Source organism: Periplaneta americana, chromosome 2, assembly GCF_040183065.1.
Source record: "Periplaneta americana isolate PAMFEO1 chromosome 2, P.americana_PAMFEO1_priV1, whole genome shotgun sequence".
Classification (NCBI taxonomy): Eukaryota; Metazoa; Arthropoda; class Insecta; order Blattodea; family Blattidae; genus Periplaneta; species Periplaneta americana.
The window spans coordinates 215462078-215474269 of record NC_091118.1 but is presented as its reverse complement, the minus strand read 5'-3'; positions in this window follow the sequence as shown (position 1 = coordinate 215474269).

Here is a 12192-nt window from a genome sequence, read left to right as displayed (position 1 = left end):
AAATTACCAGAAAATTTTAGATTGCAGTTTTAATAATAATAATAATAATAATAATAATAATAATAATAATAATAATAATAATAATAATAATAATAATTTATTTTAGCCGGCAGAGTTAAGGCCGTAAGGCCTTCTCTTCCACTCAAACAGCAAAAAGAGTATATACATATGCATGAACTTACAAAGAATTCAACAATTTGATTTAGATGAGAGTTACATGTATACAAGAGTTATTTACGAATTAAACAACAAAATACTATGAACTATTAATTAAACACTGAAATTAACTGTGTAGCAGAATTAAGCTAAAATACATAGAATGTTAATATATTTCAAATAATATTAGATAATAGAAAGAGATTATTATGAGACAATTTTGAAAATACAGCACTATCAGGATGATGTCTAAAGAAAGAAGTAACAATGTAGTCAGTGATAGTTTAAATCAGTATGATTGGGGTGAAATGCTAATAAGGTTATCTTTTAAGCTGTTTTTAAAGGTGTTTATTGTCTTGCAGCCCCTAATACTTTGTGACAAGGAATTCCATTGACGCGAGGTGGATACTGTAAAAGATGATGAATAACAAGATGTTCTATGAAGAGGTATACTTAGCGTGCCACAGATAAGTGATCTGGTATTTACGTCGTGGTTAGAGAATAGATAAGAGAAACGAGACGAAAGGTAATTTGGTGTTGAAGTGTGCAGAATTCGAAAGGGTAAAGACAAAGAGCGTAAAGTTCTGCTTTCTTTAAGTCGGAGTATAGATTTGATAGTACAGTGTTACTATAAATGATCTTTCCTTTTACAAACTTGAATAACTATCGTTAGGAGACACTTAGAAACATAATGTTGGTATCAATGGAAAGAGAAACTCAAATATTTTTTGTTATCTATTCGGTTAAATCACATGTGCTACTCTTAAATCAGCAAAAATTAGAAAACATGAAATTGGTAGCAACAGAAACAGAAACTCCAACAGTTTTTAAAATTTTTCACTGGAAAACATGAAACAGAAAGAGAAACATTTGGTTCACAACCGTAAGTAAGTCACATGTGCTCAATGTGAGCTCCTCGTGTCACACGACACACATCAAGTCTGTAGTCAGTTTCCTGCCATAAACACTGTAGCATTTGAACATCCACCAGTGCAATGGCCTCCGTGATGCGGACACGAAGATCCTCAATGGTAGGTGGTAATGGTGGCTGATACACTTGTTGTTTTATAAAACCCCACAGAAAAAAATCACGAGTGAGATTGGGGGAACGTGGAGGCCAATGCAAACATTCTAAATCTTCACGGCCAGCACGTCCAATCCATCTCAGTTTCCATTCTGAGTTGCATCTCCTCACAGAAAGACTGTCGCTTGGCTTTGTCGTCTGGTTTCAGAGCCTGCAACAATTGCAGACGGTATGGATGGAACTTCAAACGTTTCCGTAAAATCATCCATATCAGCTAAGTATATCCGCATATCATCAGCTAAGTACAAGATCTCATCATAACAATTTACTCATTATACCCTACCACAAGACATCTTTATATTCTTCATCCTATACAGTTTCAGTTGCTAGAAATTGGAACTCGCTTCCGAGTGATATATGGGGTTGTTGGACAATAACATTATTTAGGTCAAAATTACATAAATTCTTACTTAACGGATTAATTGCTGATTAATATTTGTTACTTATAATGAAACTAACATCTGTCCATTCTTATTATTATCATTAATTTCTCTAAATAGATTTACAAAACCTCTAATGGCAACTACATTAATATTCTCATTATAGAAATATATTTTAGATTTATATTTATATATATATATATACATTTTTTTCTCCCTGTAACATAGTTCTAGTAAGATTATATTAAATTAATTTTCATCATTTTACTAGCTATCTCAAATCTCAAATTAATTATAATTCACTGAATTAAATTAGCTCATAAATTAAGTTACTACTTTACCTTATAGGTTTATCTAAATTTAAATACATATGTAGTCTCTTAGTCGTTAAAACTGAAGAATATTGCTGGAGAACCTTTTAAGTGTAGTGTAAATATTTGTAATTTAAATATGTATTGTATTTATTAAGGCTGGTTGAGTGGAAGAGAAGGCCTTATGGTCTTAACTCTGCCAGCGAAAATAAAACATTATTATTATTATTATTATTATTATTATTATTATTATTATCATCATCATCATCATCATCATCCACACAGTTTGTTGGGGGATATTTAATTCTCTACTGGCTTTTACGGTGGATTTCTGTGGACTTCGTGTAAAACTCTTTCTCACAAGCTCCACATTTGCCTCACTTACTGATGAACGACTGGTTGACTTCCGCTGACAGATGCATCCTCTCGTTTTGGTCAGCGTACCACTTACGGATACTGGGCCCACTGGGTGGATCAACACCAAATTATCTTCTAAAATTGCGTTGCACAGTGACAACAGACTGGAATATGTGGAAATCTAGCACACAAAGTGCCCTCCTGTCTTCGTTTGCAGCCATTTTTCTATTATATCGTCTCCTAGCAACGAAATTAATAAATATGCGACAGGTTCACCAACATAACAAAAAATATTTGAGTTTCTCTTTCCATCGATACCAATATCATGTTTCTAAGTATCTCCTAACGATAGTTATTCAAGTTTGTAACCGGAGAGATCATTTATAGTAATACTGTATAGTATAGTCTGTTAATCTCTCCATCACAATTATGGTAGGAATTGTTGTCATGAAAATTGAACACACAAACTTCTTGGCCCACGAAACAAATTACGTTGTTGCGCCACAGCGTGAAAGAAACGAACAACCCAGCATGCAACAGGTGCGTGCAGACAAAGGAGTGCGAGCACGGGTGTACATTAACGCAATGTTGCTGCTTTTGAATTATGTTATTAGGGCGCTGCACGATACCGAGACTGCGCCCCCCTCAACAAAGGTGCTTTAACTGAAGCGAGGAAATTTATGACTGAAAATCTATATTAATATTTCGTTGTGAAATGCCATTCAAACAGTGAAAAAGTTTGTTTGAATGTTACATTCAGTTGACATGGAAGTGTTTTCAGCGTCATTCAGAAAGTTCCAGATAAATGTTGTGACACAATTTACAGCGTTTTCAGTCTGTGCAGAGTTTGACGAGATAGCTTGAATCAACATCAAAGCCTTTTCACATCCTTGCAAAGAGCGTAAAATAATTGGTATGAGCAAGCCATAACGACACTTTTAAAATAACGGAATGCTACAAGCTTCCCTTTCTTTCAATAACATTGTAAAATCATAGCCTACATTAAATTTCAAGAAACGCGAACATTCTGAAACTCATTAAGGAAAAAATACATAATTCGTGCGCTTTTTAGATCCAAAAAAATGCCGGACTTTGTCTAATTATAACGCATTACAAATCGCTTCGAGGCACTCATTTTATTTTTCTTTTTTTTTTTATTATCCAATTTAATAAACCCTATTTCACCCTGAGGTATATTAGGGTTATAGTCGGCATCAAAATACATATTTTATAACCAATAAACAATAGTAAAGTTATAATATAAAATTGTGGTCACAGTTACAATTCACATGAATTATGTAGCAGAATGCACCTTAATGAAAGAATGGATCCTGTTAAACATTAATGAGATGTTTGAGGAATAATCAATGCAAAAGATAGGCTATACAGGAATGTCTAATCGTTTCAGAGTAAATCACGACCTAAAAGATAATCAATAGTAGCTACATTAATATAACAAAGTTTGACTTTCACTTTCAAATTAATACTTAATTCATGAACAATGGAACAGTTATAAATTGAATTAATCTACTTGATATTAATTGCACAAATTTGTATAGCTTAATGAAAGTATGCTACTTTGTATTGTATATATTTGTATAGTTTTGGCCGATGAATTGTACATGCTTTAAATTGAATAGTAATCTATATAGCTCTACTGATAAATTGTTTGTGTTTGTAATTTGAAGTAGTTTGCATGATATGTATTATCAATTTCTGTATATCACAACTGGTTGAATTGTTTATGCCTTAAATTTAATTAAATTGTTTTGTATTATAATATAGCTCAACTTATGAATGATCGTTTGCGTTTGTAAATTTAATAATCTGATTGGCTATGTATTGTATACTTTTAGTAGAGCCATCGATGTAGCTCAGTCGGCAGACTCGCCGGGCCGCTGATCCGGAGCTGCGTTCGGGCTTGGGTTGGATCCCCCTTTGGACTTTGGTTTCTTCGGAGGTTTTCCCCAGCCGTGGGACTGAAGCCGGATGGTCTATGGCGAGTCCTTGGCATCATCCCCTTTGATTTGATTACCTGGTTGGGTTTTTCCGAGGTTTCCCCCACCGAAAAGGCAAATGCCGGGTAATATTTTGGCGAATCCTCGGACCTCGTCTCATCTCACTACATCTCGCCAAAATGTAAAAAAATTGTACAAAATTGTAAAAATTGTAGAAAATTACTAAATTGTAAAACTATAAAAATTTGTAAAAATTGTAATTGTAATATTGTAAAATGTTGACATGTTACACATCTTAAAGCTTCATTGCTCATGTAAGATCTATGGAATAAAATGAATGAATGAATGAATGAATTTATTTTTTATTGGGTTATTTTACGACGCTTTATCAACAGCTAGGTTATTTAGCGTCTGAATGAAATGGAGGTGATAATGCCGGTGAAATGAGTCCGGGGTCCAGCACCGAAAGTTACCCAGCATTTGCTCGTATTGGGTTGAGGGAAAACCCCAGAAAAAACCTCAACCAGGTAACTTGCCCCCACCGGGATTCGAACCCGGGCCACCTGGTTTCGCGGTCAGACGCGCTGACCGTTACTCCACAGGTGTGGACTGAATGAATGAATGAGTTAAGAGTAATAAAAGGATATTACAAGCAATGATTTACGATTACAAGTTACATACGTGATTCAATAATTAAAATAATAAGACAAGTAATGACTTATAACTAACGAATAACGAAATTCTTAAAGGGCAATACATAATAGTAGGGGCAATACAAAAGATTTAAAGCAAATGTAAACAGTAAAGGAACAGTAGAAAAATTGACTTAAAAATACAAGTTAAACACATTCTTTTTAAAGCAATAGGTAACAACAAAGAGATATAATAACAATATACTGACTGTAGTTACAGATTAAACACATTATTTTAAAAACAAACGCGCAAAGGATCAATAGCTATTTTCAGGCATCATTCAAAGGGACCATGACTTTAATTCACATCTTCTTGGCGTAATTTTATTTAATACTCTGTACAACGCTTAGGCTGCGTCATTTTCGTGACAGTGATCTGCGTGCTATAGTACCCATAATTACAGTGAAACACATTTCAAAACAAGTTCCAGGTGTAAAAAGGTACAGCAGAAGGGGAAAAATGGTGATTTGAAGAAAACAAACAGCGAAACAAAAGATTAATATCGAAGATTTTATAATTAAAGTGGTACAGGGGATACGTACAGGTAACTTACTTACTTACTTACTTACTGCCTTACTTACTGGCTCTTAAGGAACCCGGAGGTTCATTGCCGCCCTCACATAAGCCGCCATCGGTCCCTATCCTGAGCAAGATTAATCCAGTCTCTATCATCATATCCCACCTCTCTCAAATCCATTTTGATATTATCCTCCCATCTACGTCTCGGCCTCCACAAAGGTCTTTTTCCCTCCGGCCTCCCAATTAACACTCTATATGCATTTCTGGATTCGCCCATACATGCTACATGCCCTGCCCATCTCAAACGTCTGGATTTAATGTTCCTAATTGTGTCAGGTGAAGAATACAATGCGTGCAGTTCTGTGTTGTGTAACTTTCTCCATTCTCCTGTAACTTCATCCCTATTAGCCCCAAATATTTTCATAAGAATCTTATTCTCAAACACCCTTAACCTATGTTCCTCTCTCAAAGTGAGAGTCCAAGTTTCACAACCATAAAGAATGGTAGTATAACTGTTTTATAAATTCTAACTTTCAGATTTTTTGACAGAAGTCTGGATGATAAAAGCTTCTCAACCGAATAATAACAGGTATTTCCCATATTTATTCTATGTTTAATTTCCTTCCGAGCATCATTTATATTTATTACTGTTGCTCCAAGATATTTGAACTTCTCCACCTCTTCAAAAGATAAATTTCAAATTTGTATATTTCCATTTCGTACAATATTCTCGTCACGAGACATAATCATATACTTTGTCTTTTTGGGATTTACTTCCAAACCTATCTCTTTACTTACTTCCAATAAAATTCCCGTGTTTTCCCTAATCGTTTGTGGATTTTCTCCTAACATATTCACGTCATCCGCATAGACAAGAAGGTGATGTAACCCGTTCAATTCCAAATCCTGCCTGTTATCCTGAACTTTCCTAATGGCATATTCTAGAGCGAAGTTAAAAAGTAAAGGTGATAGTGCATCTCCCTGCTTTAGCCCGCAGTGAATTGGAAAAGCATCTGACAGAAACTGACCTATACGGACTCTGCTGTACGTTTCACTGAGACATATTTTAATTAATCGAACTAGTTTCTTCGGAATACCAAATTCAATAAGAATATCATATAAAACTTCTCTCTTAACCGAGTCATATGCCTTTTTGAAATCTATGAATAACTGATATACTGTACCCTTATACTCCCATTTTTTCTCCATTATATTTCTACAAAATATCTGGTCAATAGTTGATCTATTACACCTAAAACCACAGTGATGATTCCCAATAATTTCATCTACATATGGAGTTAATCTTCTCAAAAGAATATTGGACAAAATTTTGTACGACGTCAACAAAAGTGATATTCCTCGAAAGTTACTACAGTTAGTCTTGTCCCCCTTGTTAAAGATAGGTACGTGCGTAGAGGTTATGTCAGCTGAAATCTGGTGACACAATGCCACGAAGAATTCAAATTAACCAGACTTGTTACAAGGCTGCATTGCAAGTCATGCAGACAGCAGCCACAGACTAAAGAAATATTCCAATGAAACTCCACAATCCCTTTTTAAATATTTCTCAAGTGTTATTACTGTGGAATCTGTTAAAGCCCGATTCCAATAACGAAAGTTATACAATCTGTGACAGACCGAAAGAAGGGGAAGGCTATGTGTTGTATGTAGATATGACATTCCTGATGTGTTGTTTCTTTTCGCTCAAATGATTTCCACTTTTTAATAGGTAAAAGTATGCAAATCACCTAACTCAGAGCGATGGGACATTGCATGGAGTGCTGGTCTCTGATTCCGCTGCAAGTTAAAAGTTGAACAGTTCCGTGTCAGATGGTGAATACATGCCCATGCCTGTGATGTACACCAATACACTGCCTAATCACAAATAATGTTTATTTGATATCTAAAAACTATTTGAGTCAGAAGATTAAAACCTTTAGCTTGTGTATGTATGTGTGTTAATTAAAGAGTATTACAGGAAAATATATATAACTTGTAGGTATGTGCGGCCCACTGTCGATCGGATGTTGAGAGTAAGGCCTAAAATGCAAATAAGCCACATTATTTACCAATTTTAAAAATACAGGGACATCATTTTATTTTTACTAACATTTTTAATATTAACCTGGCTATACCTTTAGAGAACCGGACACACCGTTTGCTACCCCCTTCCACGACTGGAGTTCGATGATACTGGCGTAATATACAAACAAATCACTTTACTAGGTATAGGAGGGAAGAAAAGTAGTTCATCCATTTACGTAAACTAGGAAATATCGCGATTTTGAGTGTGATAATTTTCATTAGGTTTTTGTTTAATCAAAATACAGTACAGTATTAACAAGTGTTTTTACTCACGAACTGAGTTATCCATTCGGACGTAGTTATTATGCAGTGTATATTATATTGTCTACAGCACATTAGCGTACAATATAGAGAATGAAGTTAAATTGAAAAATAATCATAATATGGATATTTAAACATATTTTTGAAAATGATGGCCGTTCATTTCGATACAGACTTCAGTTCTAATGTGCATATTATCGCACTATGGACTATTGCAGCTAATTCCAATTACCAGTTTCGTCCTTCGTACTAGTAACTCATGTTGAAATAATTCTGTACCTACTCTATAAAAGAGTACCTTACGTATTGTAAATTCAATCTTCACTTCTGCCCGATCCAAAAAGATAAAATTACTCAGACATGCTATCTACTGTTCGTCCAAGTGGTTATGTAGCAGGGTGGTAGAAAGGGGGGGGGGAATCACGTGACAGTTAATTACTTAACGAGGCCCTTTTAAGTTATTTTAAATAGTTGTATAATATTACGTAAACGTCCAATTCCTAAGAGAAATTAATGTTTTCATAAAAGAGCTAAGACAGCCCAGCCTTTACAGAGGGGCGAGCAGAAGCTGGTGGGGGAAACCGGGATGCGACGTAGGCAAACGGACGACAGTACCTGTGCGAAAATATGATTCAATATTGAAAGCTCTTTCGTCACTGGAAAACGCGAACATATTTCTGGAACGTACTATACTCACTAACTCAGTACTGTTTACTATATGTGGCCTTGGTTCTGTGTGGAGGACTGTTGGAACTTCATTAGTAGAAGGAGTGGGAGTGAAGTACATTCAAAAACTCAGGTGCCGGTACAATAAAAATTGAAGTAAAAAAAAAATGATGTCCCTGTATAATCTATTTATGTGTTTATCTACCTATCTATATAGTTGTCTATGTATTCATATACAAGGTAGGTCAAAAGTCGCTTTCCTCAATATTCGTTCTTACGTTTCATAATTGTACACATATGCAAATGCCATTACTTGAATAAACGAATAGCTGGTGTAAGAAGTGGTGGGTTGACAACCGTGTTCGTGCGTCAACTGTTTTTCCATTGTCATGTCTTGAAAACAGCCCTCGATTTGCCGATATGCAGTTGATATGGCAACAGAATGGAGCACCACCTCATTTTGGTGTAGGAGGGAGGGACTTCTTGAACCAGCAATTCCATGAATGGACTGGCCTTCGTGGCACAAAAAGTGGCCACCCAGATTATGCGACCTGATAAATGTGATTTTTCGCTGTTGGGTGTCCTGAAAAATGATGTTTTTGCTCGAAAACCGGAGGCTCTGCATCAATAGGGATATCTTATGCGAAGTTTTATTGCTAGATGGCAGGAGCGTTCCATGCGGCGCAACATGTTGTAGGGCTATGTTATGTCATATGCTACAGTTGGGTATGTTTTCCCGCTTGTTGGTTTTCTGTGCGTGTCAAAATTGCATTTACAATTATTTTGTATAACCTAGAATAATTTAATATAATTCAGTATTTTGTTATCTCATAATTTAATTTAATTTACAATAAATAATAACGTAAACCTGTATAATATTGAGCGATTCCCCTTAAGAGATGGATGGGGACATCTGCAGTATGCAGAATATAGATACGAGTAAATTGAATGTTCATGAACCTGAACGAGAACTCTGAGAACGAGGTGCACGAATAAAAAAATAGGAACTCTGTCGAAGATGAATATCATCTTTAATCATTAGTATTTACGAACCGTACGCTAAAAACAGGATATGCAGCCACCAATGTGTCTTTTTTTTATAGGGAAGGGACTATCGAGATTGAATTTCTTGCATTTTTTTCTGTAGTTGCAGAAAGATCAAATGCAATTTTTAATAGGATGATATAATATGATCGTAGTAGTATCACGATTAGTCGTGCGTTTTGTAGGTTAAGGACATGCAGTTTTGAATACTGTGTGGGATGATTTTGAAAATTTGAAGTTAAAACATGGTTTTAATAATTAGGGTACAGTACATTACAAACATTATTCACGAAATGGATTTCACTAGGGATCGTCCTGGATAATGAACATCCCAGTTTATCGAGAGTTTACTGCAGCTGACATAGCTCGCTGTCGAGGTTGCATATGTCTTTATTAATTTTTCTTTTTCCTCTTCCAAAATGAAACCGTAGTCAGCAATTCCTTACTTGAAGTAGATACTTTTATTTAATAGCTAGCTCTTTCGAGGCGCAATTCAATTACTTGTATTTTTAAGGTTTAAAGCATATATTCAGAATATTTCGGGACCTGATTGAAGACAAAAAGCTTTCCCTGGTGTTTACATATAGGAACATAACAAAAATGTGCCAGTTTTTGTAGTTTTTAAGAGTATTCAATATACTAATACACAACGTGTATCCTCAATGTTTATATACTGAAAAACAAATGCACACGCAAAGCGCATCCCTTAAAGTACACGTGCGCTATCTGTTGGTGCTAGTTCAGGATATCCCTATTGCAACAGATGATAGAACAGTGATTCGTGAAAATCGATGAAAATCGTGAGTTATTTTCTGCCATCTGTAAATCAATGTCTAAACCTTGTGAATTGTGTATCGAGAAACAGGGCCTCCATTTTTAACAAAATCTGTAGAGAAATGTGTAGTCAAATGTAAACTGAATGTAATTAAATGTAAGGAAGTGTTTGGGGCAAGCGACTTTTAACCCATCCTGCAGTTGTGTATCTATTTATCTACTTGTTTATTTATTTGACTATTTATGTATATTTTATTTGCTTATCTATTCAGCCATTCATCCATACATGAATGGTTAGAGACCGACGATAACACTCAAAGCTGAGGGCGAACAAATATAATCTGCAGGAATCAAGCTACGTCAACAGGCCGAAGTTCAACATGGCAATAAGCGTAAACATTGCTATGAATGAACACGTCATATTGGCGCTTGTGTTTTGCAAGGCTCAGATCTACTTTGCCAAGCTTTAGAGCACAGAAGTTTCGTCATGGTTCCTTTCAGTGGAAATCAGGGCCTGCAAAGCGTCACATACGGTCCGCGGACCACAGTGGATTCGCCGCCAATTGTCCCGCATGTTGTTAATCAACAGAGCGCAACTCCTTGTTATTGGCTGAAGCACAAAAACCACATTCGTTGTTCCCATTAATGACTCAAGGCTTCATTATCGAGCGGACAAACAGACTGATGACACTGATGTCCGTTTGCAAACACCCTGTAGCCAGGCGGTTGCATAACAATGGAGACGGCACCGCACAAAGAGCCACAATCTGCTTTTTATTCCCGGCTTCAATTATTATGGAATTGCTCATTTAAATTGAAGCTAAATAAAAAATATATTTTGTTGAATATTCACTATTGTCGAAATTGTTTTTAAACGAGTTGCTGTCGCCTCTGCAGCTGGCCGCGATGGAGGCTAAAAAAACGCGAACTGCTTGAAACCGCTTCTAGCCACCGATCCAGCGCGTGCAGAGCCGTCCAACACGCCTGTAGACAACCGACCGTCCTGTGCAGCTTACGCTTCATAAACCTCGGGAGCTGCTCTTGATTCCTCAGGATTAAACTACCAACGTGATGCAAATTTGTACTTCATGGTTAATTCCATAGGATCAACCCAAATTGGCCAAACCGATAGGTTAAAGTGCTGGATAGCGTACAGAGAAGGCAGTCGAATAGCAACCAAGATGTTCGGATTTGAAGGACGGGGTGCGGGGTTCGGTCCTGATGCAAATGAACGGTCTCTCAGTCTACTCGAGCTCGTAAAGTTACCTCGTTTAATTATTAGGCAGCGGCATTCCTTTTAAGATTTGTAAGTCTTTATTGCATGCACCGATAATAAAATGAAAATGCGACGTTGTCACGTCTTGATTGTTGCTGCTATATATTAATATAACATGGATAGGGGCTAGGTTTAATTGCTCAAAGCATGAGTTAATTTGAAGATTATTTATATTATTTAGATTATTTATTTTAAATGAATTATTTAAAGAAATAATTAAATGTTTCTCCATAAGGAAAACAGGTAAGTTTGACTTTTTGTAATAATTCTTTTATTGTTAAGGATTGGCCCTTATTGTAAGTACTATATATTTCACGGCGAATGTAATCACACGTAAAACCTTCTACTTTATTAAATTTTGTGACTGTGTCCACGCTTTTGAGGTGTTTTAGGTCCCTTTTTTACAAGTTTACTTACAGTATTTCTATTTAATTTAAGAATTTTAGATGTCTCCGAAATTTTTCCTTGACCTAAATTGTTTTTCAGAACATACGTGTGAGCATTACACACAAACGTTTGACACTGCTTACATAATTTTGGTCTAGCTTTTGAATTTGAATTGTTATTTAACTCTGATATATTATTATTATTATTATTATTATTATTATTATTATTATTATTATTATTA